Source organism: Sphaerodactylus townsendi, linkage group LG11 (assembly GCF_021028975.2).
Source record: "Sphaerodactylus townsendi isolate TG3544 linkage group LG11, MPM_Stown_v2.3, whole genome shotgun sequence".
NCBI lineage: Eukaryota > Metazoa > Chordata > Lepidosauria > Squamata > Sphaerodactylidae > Sphaerodactylus > Sphaerodactylus townsendi.
The window spans coordinates 10440913-10454366 of NC_059435.1; the positions used below are offsets into that span (position 1 = coordinate 10440913).

General features: G+C 44.0%; 1 pseudogene; it reads left to right on the forward strand.

The window, feature by feature from the left end:
* The first annotated feature begins 979 nt into the window (after positions 1–979).
* LOC125441380 lies at positions 980–1149 on the forward strand (annotated as a pseudogene).
* The last annotated feature ends 12305 nt before the right edge of the window (positions 1150–13454 follow it).

Below are 13454 nucleotides of genomic sequence, written 5' to 3' on the forward strand. Positions count from 1 at the left end.
CTTATATTCTCTGGCCCCAGAATACAAGTCTGGCAGTTTGTAATATTAATCTTTATATATATATATATAATGTATATAATGTATATATATATATATAATATATATATATAATGTATATAATGTATATATATAATATATATATATATATATATGTATATAATGTATATGTATATGTATGTATATAATATATATAAATGTGTATGTATGTGTGTGTGTGTGTGTGTGTGTGTGTATATATATATATATATATATATATATATATATATATATATATATATATATATATATATAAATGCCTTATTAAATTCAAATCAGAGGTTACAGAAAACAAATAGAATGATTAAAATAAGTAATTCAGTTGTAATTCTATAAACTGATAAATTCTTCATAACCCATCACATATATGAAGGATAGCATAGATAGAGAGAGAGAGAGAGGAAAGGTGAAGAGTTGCTATGAAATTATCAGAGTGAAATGAGGATTAGAGAGAATAGAGATGGTTAAAAGAAGTGAGGATAAAGGGAGACACGTTTATCGTGTTTCTTGTCTTTTTATCTTACATTATTACTTATGGGACTTCACCTTCAAATTTAATTTCTCATTACTAATACATTATCAACTAACTGTCTGTATCGTAATAAAGGCAATTTCGAGGTTATATTTACTATACATATTTTGTTATCATTTACCATTCATCTTTATATCGTTTGATTATGTTATTAACTTCATAACATATATAACCTCATGTCATTGACAACATAAAAGAGGATAGATAACAATTTAAAAAACCCGAATTGTATGGTCTTCTTTAGTAATCAACTGGAAGTATAATGACATCGTTCTCTTTGGCGATAAAGTTTGTCCAGAGCTGCCAGTTTTTTCTGTATGTTTCAGCCGGCAATTGTTTTACTTGATGTGCTTGTTTGTCCATTACATAGAGCTGTTGTACTTTTAGCTTCCATTCATCCATTGTTGGGATGTTGTTTCTCGGCCTTTTGGCTAAGATCAAGTGTAGTATCTGTTCTTATCAGTTTAGTAATATTAATCTGAGCTGGATATTTTCCTGACCTGGATAGCCCCAGGCTGGGCTGCTTTTGTCAGAAGCTAAGCAGGGTTGGCCCTGGTTAGTGTTTGGATGGGCAACCTCCAAGGAATACCAGGGCAATGACCCAGAGGCAGGCAAGGGCAAACTACTTCTGACCTCTATAGGGTCGCCATAAGTTATCTGTAACTTGACAGGACAAGAAAATCAGTCTTCACGATGAAGGTAATAAAGAGAAAGTGCCATCAAGTTGCAGACAACTTATAAGCATAGCATAAGCATTTTATTGTCATTGTGCACGCACAACGAAATTTACAGCAGCATTCCTCGATGCACACAATTTCAGACTCATCCCCCATCCTCACTTTCCCCTTCCTCCACCCATCCCTACACAGCCCCAAACACATCAACACGAAGCCGCGGAGTTTAGCATAGCCACAGCTCTAGAGTAGAAGCTGTCTCTAAACCTCTTTGTCCTAGTTTTGATAGACCTGTATCGTCTGCCGGATGGTAACAGTTCAAAAAGAGAGTGTGCTGGATGAGACGGGTCTCTCAGAATATTTTGGGCTTTCTTTAGGCTTCGGGAATTATAGAGTTCTTCCAAGGAGGGGAGAGGGCAGCCGATAATCCTCTGTGCAGTAGTGATCACCCTTTGGAGCGCCTTCCTATCTGCCGCTGTGCAACTGGAGAACCATACACAGATGCAGTAGGTTAAGACACTCTCTATAGCACAGCGGTAAAAGGACACCAGGAGTTTTCCATTCAGTTGTTGTTTCCTTGTATCAAAACAGATGTTTATTCAGAAGAATTATAGTGACTCAAAAAAGCCAACTTTGTCACTAGTGTTACAGGAACTATGTATGTATCTTAATTTGGTATTTAAAATATACCAGGATAGATCTTATGCAATTTGCATACAAAACATGTAAACCGACTTTGCGTCTCAGGTATTCCAGGTGATAAAAGGTCTTTAGTGGATCCCAGCCAAATACATATGACACAATTGCCTTTAGGAGACCTACCTTGATGGAAAGAGCCCGGGGATGAAATCCTCAAGTAACTGAGTGCACAGCATCTTTAACAATGAGGACAGCTAGCTGCACATAAACTCTTAAACTAAATGTTACCGTGCTCCTCATAAGAACATAAGAACATAAGAACAAGCCAGCTGGATCAGACCAGAGTCCATCTAGTCCAGCTCTCTGCTACTCGCAGTGGCCCACCAGGTGCCATTGGGAGCTCACATGCAGGATGTGAAAGCAATGGCCTTCTGCGGCTGTTGCTCCCGAGCACCTGGACTGTTAAGGCATTTGCAATCTCAGATTCTTCACATTCCTCACAATCTCAGATTCCTCACATTCACAAGTGGGGTAGCACAGGTCATCTCACACAGATGGAATCTATGGATGGCCCATTCCCAAGCAGCACACCTTTTATGAATGTTTTAATTAATTGGCAAATGCTGGAAAAACTTCTGCAGCTCAAACATTTGTCATCTGCCTAATGGTAATTTGCTTAGCAAATACCGCTTATCCCATAGTCATGGTACTCCAAAGTGAGAGCCATTAGCAGTCTCCCTTCTACACAACTATTAAAGAACCCCCACTCCTTACAGAACCCTGGCTATGCTGTCCCACCCTTAAACTTCGGGGGAGGGCGGTTTATAAATATAATAAATAATAATAATAATAATAACCCAGCCCTCTCAATATGTCTGGAGAAAGCCAATGAAATCCAGTCCCTTCGGGCTGGAGCAATTATTGAAGTTCAGCAGCATGGAACCTAGTAATTCCCTATTCCTTATAAAAGGGGCAGCCTGGAAGATGGGAACTTTGAAGGTGGGGAACATGTTGTTTCCTTAAAAGTCTCCGATAGTACAGTCTTCGCTGGGCCTTCTTAACCACCACGGCAGTCTATACACCCCAGGTCAAGTCCTCTTTAATCATAACGCCCAGAAATTTAAAACTAGCCACCCGCTCTACTTGATCTCCATTTATAGTCAAGGGCTGAATTGATCTCCATTTATAGTCAAGGGCTGAATTTCTGAACTATTCCTTCTATAGTCCACTATAAGCTCCTTTGTCTTGTTGGTATTAAGAACCAGGTTATTTTCCCTGCATCATAAGAGCAATTGGTCCACCTCACTCCGATAGGCAGACTCATCCCCTCCAGAGATGAGCCCCACCACCGTTGTGTCATCGGCAAATTTGATAATGGTGTTACTATGATAGACAGGAGTGCAATAAGCAGAAGTGATTTGCCATTGCCAGCCTCTGTATTGACTTTCTTGGTTGCCTCCCATCCAAGTATTAACCAGGGCTGACTATGCTTAGCTTCTGAGACCTGATGAGGTTAGGCTAGCTTGGACATCCAGGTCAGGGATTCCTCCTCAAAGACCTCCCCAAATCCAACCTCCTTACCTTCCAGTCATAGCTGCTGCAGCAGAGTAATATTAGAGCTGGTGGCTGCCTGCTATTCACATGCACAATAGACAATGTAGGGCGTTTTCCCACTTACCTTCTGCCCCACGCTACTGTAGGTAAGTAGCGCGGGGTCCCCCGGCACTCCCCACTACAGGGGTGGCGACAACGCAGCCGCCCCAACGCTGCTGCTCCCCCTCAGCGCACGTCATTCCTGGCGCTGGAGAAAATGGCGCCTTTTGATGACCCCTTGGTCGTGGGGAAGCCCAGGCGCGTGCCAGAAATGATGCACGCTGAGAGCAGCGTGCGGCATAGGGGGGTCGTGGCAAGTGGGGAAATGCCCCAAGTCACTCTTCCCTTGCTGCTTCCTCTTACTTTTTTTTGTATTTGTTCTGGATATATGTCAGATCCTCAGTGACATGAAAAGAGCCCATAGCCTCAAGAAAAATCTCCTTGAACTCTTACACTGCATACACAAGAGTGACTGCTTGCCACCTGGTTGACCATCTACAAAGGTCTTCTGTCTCGCAAGTAGGTTCAGAAAGCAAGCGTGACATAGTGGTTAAAAACAGCAGACTTTTATCTGGAGAATTGGATTTGTTTCCCCACTTGTCCCATGATGCCTGCTGGGTGATCTTGGGCTCATCACAGTCCTCTCTGAACTCTCTCAGCCCCATCTAACTCCCAAGGTGTCTTTTGTGGGGAAGAAGGGAAGGTCATCAACCAATGTACTTAAGTTAGAGGACAGAAGAATGAACACCAAGAATCACACATTGTACTGATGTTCTGACAAAAATCATCAACTAAGGTGAGCAACAGATGAATGGCTGTAATTGAAGAGCATTGTTCCTGAGACTATGTAAAGTTATGTGGCTGTTAATTTATGTTACGTTTTTCACATTTGCAAGTCATCTCCACTGAGCGAGCATGCATATGTGAATCCAGCTCTTATTTGAAAAGATGTACTTTCCCAGTAAGTATACAGCTCCAAAAATACAACTGGTGTATATCAGTCATTTGTCCTTTAGAGAACACTCCAGAAATATATCAGGAAATCTCGAAACTATTTTAGCATTATGCATAAAAGGCGAACGAGCTTTGATAAAAATTTGTATCTGGGGGTACATTTTTAGCGGATCAGATGTTACCCGGCGAGTAACATGAATTATCCATTGAAAAGCTCATTGCAGAAATAATTTATTGCCTACACTTCCTTGCTCCATAATGCGGGTGGAAAATACATAATGCATTTTATGCTAGTGCAGCAGAAAAATCAATCTGACAACAGCTGACAGACCCTGATTCCGTGGCACGAGCATCTATGAATGTATATGGCTTGCCGAACCAATGTACTTAAGTTAGAGGACAGGAGAATGAACGCCCAGAGAAAAAATATTATGGCCTGAAGAATGCACTGCGTGAAGAGAAACCCTTTTAGGAAATGCATACAGCGACCATAATGTCTTGTCAAGAGCCTCGTTTGTATCCTGCAACACACTTGGGGTGATGGACAGGAGGCTGAAGGGAAAATCAGCTGCTCAGATGAGCCGATAGGAGGGAGCACAGGAGAAAGAGGAAAGGATGTAGAAATAAGAGAAAAAGAAGGCCAGAGAGAGCATGAAGTAGAATTAAATAAATTAATCCAATTAATCCAAGGCCCTTTCCACACGGGCCATAAACAGCGCCCTGGGGACGGCAAAAACGCTGTCCCCAGGGAGCCGTTCGCACAGGCTGCATTTTGGCAGCGCCGACCTGGCTCCCCTCTCCCTCCCCCAGGGCAGCGTCAGGCCGGCCCCAAAAACCTCCCTCCTGGAGGGAGGTTTTTGAAACAACAGCGCATTTTTTTGCCTCTGGGAAAACAGCACTCAGGCTGCCCAGATGTTCGGATCCCCCCCATGCTGCGCCATTTTGCTTCCTGTTTTCTCCTTGACAATAAATACATCTGGCTATGGCCAAATATTTACCCACCAAAGGAACGTGTTGCGTGATTATTCAACCAAGGGGCGTCAAACACAAGGCTTGGGCCAAAAGGTTCTGCCTCGGCCCGCAATGTTTGTAGAGTAACTTGTTAGATTCTTGTTTAAGGAAGGCAAATGAAACAGAGTCTCTGGGATTCCACACAGCAAATGTATAACGGGTTGCAGTCATGATCTATATATATAAAAATGTAACCGTGACTTTGTTAGTCACACTCTAACACTGAAACACCTGGACCGAGTGCCCCCAAACTTGTACATGCCACCGCTCAGGTCTGCGAGCGTGTTTTCCACTATGTCCAACCCTCACATGACACACCTGAGGCAGGAAAAACACAAAAATCAAGGGTTGCTTTCACTGCGCGTGTGCGACACCTTGAAACCGGGGCCCAAAGCAAGGCACCGCCAGGCCCAGCAAGGTGGGCTGCACGACAGAAACCAGCGACCGGAGGGTGGAAGGAGGGACCGACCCCCCCGGGAAAAGCATGCTGCTGCAGAAACCAGCGACTGGAGGGTGGAAGGAGGGACCAACTCTCCCCCCCTGCAAAAGTGTGCCACCACATAAAGCACCGACAGGAGGGCGGAAGGAGGGAACCACCAACCGTCTGGAATAGCGGAGCCCCAGCCAATTCGACCCAGTCCCGGCCTGACTGGGTCGGGATGGAACGGGAAGGGATGTGGGGGAACCGGATTGTCAGCTGGAGAAAGCCACCAACGGCAATGAGGAAGGAGGAAGCCAGCTGCCCTCAGTCGATAACCGCTAAGGTAGGCTAAACCACAGTGAAGCGTGGCCGGGTCTGCTAGTAAAGGAATAAACTTCCCTGTTTTTCTGTTTGTGTGCATTCCGTCAGGCAGCAATTGGAGCCCGGCTTGCTGCTGTGCCTTTGCACGGAGATACTTCTTTTTAAAAAAAATTCTGGCAAAGCATGCATAGCTACGCAGGCATGCAAAAATGAACCCCCACGACCCTGCTGATTGTTCCACGATATGACCATGCAGGCGGGGCTCAGTGGCGTGTGTCTGGGGCACATGCCATTTTGTAAGTGGAGGGTACCTGGCACCCCTCCCTGCATGACTGAAAGGTGTGCGCCCAGGGACATGGGTGACCCTGTGTCCCTATAGGCTGTATGCCTCTGATGCCCAACATCCCTTTCTCTCACCCTTCCTCTATGGCATAGGTGTCAAACTCGCGGCCCTCCAGATGTTATGGACTACAGTTCCCATCATCCCCTGCCAGCATGATGCTGGCAGAGGATGATGGGAACTGTAGTCAATAACATCTGGAGGGCCCCGAGTTTGACACCTGTGCTCTATGGCCATATCCAGAGTTCAAATTAGAGGCAGAAAAGGGAGGGCAGACACATATGCTCATGGTAGATTTTATCTAGTTGCTTAGATGTTCTCAATCTCCTCCCCCCCCCCCCGCTTCTTGATATATCATAAAAAGAAGCACCTCGGGGGAGTGGCAGATCCTTTGTAATGTGGAATGCTGCACATTGTGCTTTATCCACGGTGAATGGAGTTAGGAACAGTAGGCTAACTCTTTGTATTTCCGCAATGCCTTTGTTCATGTCATGACAGCCCTCGCTGCCGTAACAACATCAGATCGGCGAGGGAGACTTTCATCTCCAGCCTTTTGCTAAACAAAGCCTCGTCTTGTCTTGGTTACAAGTGAGAAAAGGAAGAGAACCGTCGGCATTTGATCGCCACGTACAAGCATTTTGGTCGTCTTTAGTGAGACCAACGGATGTGAGAAGCCCGAAGCAAAGGAAAGTGTCTTAAACAGAGATGTTAACATTTTCAGAAATACCAAAAGCACGAGAGGAGGAGAATATTTTTCCCCCAGTTTGATTTTTCAGGAAAAAAAAAGTTAAGTGGCGTAGGAGGTTAAGAGCTCATGTATCTAATCTGGAGGAACCGGGTTTGATTCCCAGCTCTGCCGCCTGAGCTGTGGAGGCTTATCTGGGGAATTCAGATTAGCCTGTACACTCCCACACACGCCAGCTGGGTGACCTTGGGCTAAGAATACAGCTTCTTGGAGCTCTCTCAGGCCCCTAACTCTAACCTCACATAGGAAAGTGGTTTGTTGTGAGGGGGGAAGGGCAAGGAGATTGTCAGCCCCTTTGAGTCTCCTGCAGGAGAGAAAGGGGGGATATAAATCCAAACTCCTCCTCCTCCTCCTCCTCCTCCTCCTCCTCCTCCTCCTCCTCTTCTTCTTCTTCTTCTTCAGTGCTGAATCATACGCAACTGATGTAATAATGCAATTAAAAGTGCAAATGCCCGCATTTAGGAAAGCAATAACAGCACAGACTTGGGGACGGGAACTACAACTTGATGGATGCATTTGGGGGTTTGTGTACACCCAAGTCACAACCCGGAGCTGCCAAATGTTGCAGCCAAGCTGCCAAGCCCGTAGACCTACATCGGCAGGCAGTCACACTGAACTCAAAGCTGAACTCTTTAGCAACCGGAGCTCACAGAGCACATCAAAGGCCGTGCTCACTGAGCACTGTCACAAGACATCAATCGCCAGGACACTGGCCAAGGGTTTCCCCACATTAACAATGCATAAATTCACCCGTCAACTCGCAGTGGCAGCACAGAAAGCATTGAGAACCCTTCTTACCTGCCTACCGCCTACCGCAGACAATGCACGATTGCGGCAGTGGGAAATGCTCTCACCTTCCTCATTTAGGGCTGCTAAGCCTCCGTGTAGGGAAGGGACCCCCCAGCCCTGAGTTCCCATTGCCAACCACTACACTGAGCAGTATTTAAGTCGTTACGGGCGACACAAGGAATAGGCGAGACGCAGCGATATCATCCGGTGGAGAGAAGCCAGTAGCGGGCTAATCCGGCTAATCTGCCGTGCTCTGGTCCCTGGCACCTTTTATTGGGGTTTTTGAGAGGCGGGTTGGGAGGCGGGAGAGCGGGAGAATATTGCACAATACATGAATCATAGGGGCTGTGTAAGTGCGGGAGGAAACGCTCCTGTATGGGCCTAATCCATACCTGGGGGTATGCACCTTTTGTCCCTTTGTCCAGGACACCTGGTGACCTGTGAGTCATGGGGTCTTGTGATCGGTGAGTCTGTTTGCCCAGAGGGTAACAGTTGGCGCAGGCATTCCTGTGCTCTTTCTGAGACCCTACGAGGTTCGCCAGCTCACCCCAACAATTTCTTACTTCACTATCAACAACAACCTTTATTTGGCATTTAAAAATAGGTTTTAGAGCATTGCCAGACATTTTTGAAATACAAACCAAGAGTACATTCAAAGCACAGGCAGGAAGACTGTATATAGCAGTATACATTACTTAGAAAGTTCTGTCACTTGTAAAAGAAATTTTGCTACTTTTTCCAAGAGCACAACATCTGTGTTGTTCAACAGAAGCTCCACAACAGAGCAGTCAGAGTCACTTTCAGATTTGTCTAGGGCCAGCCTGGGAGAGAAATTCCTAATGCCCACATATCACGGACAGTCAAGAATAATGTGAGCAAGAGTCTCCACTTGGTTTTTACAGTGTGGACAAACCCGATCCTGGAGAGGGATGGATAAGTAACGACCCTTTGTAATGGCCGATGGGAAGGTATTGGATCTGGCCCTTGTGATAATCCATCTCTGTTGGCGTTCAATTAATAATTCAAGATATTTGGCTATGTGCCCCTGTTCCGGTATTATTCCGACAGAGAGGGGTGAGCATGATTTATTTACTTGCCCCAACAAGATATGATATTCCTGTTCTAGAAGTCTGCTTTTTAAGGTTCGGAAAATCTCTCTGGGTGTCAGCATACAGAGATCTTCAAGTAATAAACCTATTGAGTAAATTTTTGATTTGAGAAGTTGATACCATTCAGAGGCAAATAGGTCTGGGCGCGCTGTGATATTTCTTACTTTATGTAATTTTATTATGTGTAACCTGCTCTTCCCTGCCCAAGCCGGGCCCTGATGAAAAAAATGAAAACGACAAACACAATTGCATCCCACAATTTACAACTTAGTAATTAAAACCTGATAAACAACAACAGATGGGAATCTATCAGGTATCCAAGGGACCCCGAAAATCGACAGTCAATTTCACCCGCTGTCCTGTCACATAATCCCTATTTTAAATTATTGGGGCAGGGAAAAGTAGTGGTGCACAAGTTGAAAATACAAAAGCTGGGAGTGAGATAGAATTAAATATTAAAGTGAGAAATTAAAATTAAGAAAAACTCCACAGTGTCATGAGCATAGTATCATCATTTCCGGAGAGAACTCAGGAGTAGGATAGCCAGCCTGCAGGTAGGTACCACAGCACACCATTTTACCCCAATGACTATAAGTACCACTGTACTAATAAAGTTACTACAACTCTATTAATCCTCTCTTTGTAATCTATTGAAACTGCATAATTTTTTTAAAAAAAAATTAGGTTCCAGCAACCAAAGTATTTCATCACCATGCAAGGTGTAAACAGATCAAAGTATCACCAATTCAATACAATTTTCTAATCACGCTAAATGTAACAATAGACACAGGTCTGCTATTTCAACCCTTCAAGTACACTTTTTGTCACAAAACCAGGTGTAACACAATCTAAGTGATTCCAAATCCATTCAAGGTAACAGAAAATAAAGAGAAATGACTGAAGAGCATTCAAGACCACCAGTAAGAGATTTGCCCTTGGGAATCTTCTTGAACAGTCCGCAACAGTCTTTTATCATCACAAGTCATTGTTACGCAAGGCTCTGAAAGGTTGAAAAATGCTTTCTGGGACAACTTTCTGCAGGAGTTTTTAGAATAGCTTCAGTTTTCAGTGGAAAGCCATGTTGAATTTGAGATAATTTCATTGGTTTACACCTTGCATGGTGACTAAATATTTTGGTCATTGAGGCTGTGTGAAATTAATAACACGATTCCTTGAAAAAGGAATTGAAAGTTTTCATTTTTATGTTGTTTAAATACATACAAAGAGAGAATTACTAGAGTTGTAGTAACTTTGGCCCCTTCCGCACGGGCGGAATATGGCACCCTGGGGACGGCAAAAACGCTGTCCCCAGGGAGCCATTCGCACAGGGGGCGCAGCTGCTTTGCAGCCGCGCTGCCATCGCTCCACCCGACCGGCCAAAGCCGCCGTTTTCTGACCTTGCTTGGGAAGCGAGGTTTTCGGAAAATGGCGGCTTGGAGCCACTGCCGTGCGAACAGCAGCGGCTCAAAGGCGCCCTCCCTCCCTGTTCACCTACCGTGTCTGTGGCCGTCCGGCGCGTCGCCGAGGCCTGGGGACACGCTCCCCTGCCCTGCGATGCCAGAGCAGTCACGCAGGGCAGGGGGGCGTGTCCCAAGGCCTCGGCGACGCGCCAGATGGCCACGGCCATGGCAGGTTGGCCGGGCGACAGCGCTCCACGGCGCCGTCTTCCCAGCTGTTTCTGGGACCTTCGTGCGAACGGTCCCAGGGGGGTTGGGTCGGTGTGGAATATGCTGACCCAAGCCCGATCGTCACCATGCAGAAACGGCCAGAGTTAGTACAGTAGTAGTTATAGCCATTGGTACAGAGTGGCATGTTTTGGTAGCTTTTGGTGCACCTTCCCCCTAGTATTTCTTAACAAAGGTAGCATCCAGGTGAGGCCTAGAAGTTTCCTGAAATTATCATTGGTCTTCAGACAATAATCAGTCTGCCCTGCCCCCCCCCCCAAAAATGGATGCTTTGGAAGGTGCACCGTATCCTGTTGAGACCCCTCCTCTTCCAAACCCCACCATCCCTAGTTTCTACACCTACAAATTCTCCAGGAACTTTTCAACCCGGAATTGGAAACCCTACCCAGAAGCGATGGTGGTAGCTGTAGGAAATGATGGAAACTTGAGGACTTTGAAAAAAGAACCACAATCTCTAACTTCTGCCCGTGTAAATCTCCGAGGAAAAACCTTGTGAGGAGAGGCTGCAGCGTTTGGGACTCTTTTGTTTGGAGAGGCGACGTCTGAGGGGGGATATGATTGAAGTCTATAAAATTATGCATGGGGTAGAAAATGTTGACAGAGGCCCCTTCCGCACACGCAAAATAATGCGTTTTCAAACCACTTTCACAATTGTTTGCAAGTGGATTTGCTATTCCGCACAGCTTCAAAGAGCACTGAAAGCAGTTTGAAAGTGCATTATTCTGAATGTGCAGAATGAGCCAGAGAGAAATTTTTCTCGCTTTCTCACAATACAAGAACTAGGGGCATACCTTGAAAATGCTGGGGGGGGGGGGAGAATTAGGACTAATAAAAGGAAACATTTTTTAATGCAATGCGTGACTGGTGTTTGGAATATGTTGCCACAGGAGGTGGTGATGGCCACTAACCTGGATAGCTTTAAAAAGGGCTTGGACAGATTTATGGAGATCTATGGCTACCAATCTTGATCCTCCTTGATCTGAGATTGCAAATGCCTTAGCAGACCAGGTGCTCAGGAGCAGCAGCAGCAGCAGAAGGCCATTGCTTTCACATCCTGCATGTGAGCTCCCAAAGGCACCTGGTGGGCCACTGCAAGTAGCAGAGAGCTGGACTAGATGGACTCTGGTCTGATCCAGCAGGTTAGTTCTTATGTTCTTATGTTCTTGTGTCAGAAGCAGTCCTGGGATTAAAAGTGCAGCCCCCTCCCCCCCCCCAAAAAATCCATTGACCGAAGCTGAAGTCAGTTGGTAAAACCACTGAGATTCTGTACATTATCATCTCTGGTCAAATGATTTTTTTTTCTTTTGAGTTTTTTTAATTAATATTTTCAATTGTTTTTCAACATTTATTAAACCTACAAGAAGAAATAAAGTAAAAGAAATAGTGAAAAGCAGACATGATTACATCAAAGAAAAAGAACTCTGCCCCTCATTATATTAAGTACACATTATATCATGGATACCGATATAATATTTTCTATTTATTAGAGAGACTTTATAAGGTTTTAAAATCTTTATCATTTATATAATTCTAAGCATTTTTACTAGTCCCTTTATTATACCTTAAACATTATTCAGTTCCAGACTTCAAGTTGTTTTGTTTTTACATGGTCAGATAGGATTGGTGTACAAAATAAAACACTCCATTTCTCCTCAAATTCATCTTTTGAACACTGATTCACAAGATTGATTAGTTTGGCCATATTCTCTGCCTTTATCCTCCCAACATTCTATTGTGAGGCCTTTATCAGATTTCCAGTTTGTTGCAATTATAACTTTTGCTGCAGTTTTAAGTACCGATACAGTTAATTCAGTTTCTTAGGAAGCTTTTCTGGTAGTATACCCAACAACATTGTTTTTGCACTGAGAGGAAATTTAAATGTGATTATCTATTGTATCCTCTTATATGTTTCTATCCAGCATTGCTTATTTTTTTACAAGTCCACCACAGGTGAAAAACAGTTCCAACCTTTTCATTACATCTCCAGCAGATACAGTCATATTGTTTAGTCATATTCTTAATCATTTCAGGTGTCATATACCATCTAAAAACATTTTATACCAATTCTCCTTCAGTAACTGACTTGTAGTGTGTTTAATGTTTTAGTCCATAATGTTTTTAGTCCACTGTTGAAAAGTTATCTCTTCCTTGAAGTTTTGCATCCACTTTATCATGCATGCTCTTATTTGATCCATTTCTGTTTCCATTTTCAGTAGAATCTTGGATATTCTTCCCATCAGACGTTGTTTCTGGCCCCTTCCACACACGCAAAATAATGCGTTTTCAAACCACTTTCACAATTGTTTGCAAGTGGATTTTTCTATTCCGCACAGCTTCAAAGAGGACTGAAAGCAGTTTGAAAGTGCATTATTCTGCATGTGCGGAATGAGCCTCTGTTATGTTACGATCTCTTTTTCAAAATCTGTTGTCCCGTAGTTTTCCATTCTGTGAACTTAATTCTCTTTTAAATCTAGTTGAAATCTGAAAATATGCCAACTATTCTAATTTGATTCCTTCTATTGTTATTGTTTGCTATGATTTAATTTCCCTTTGTTTGTTAATCATTAATTTTATATTATATTGCCGTTCTTCATATTTTCAACAT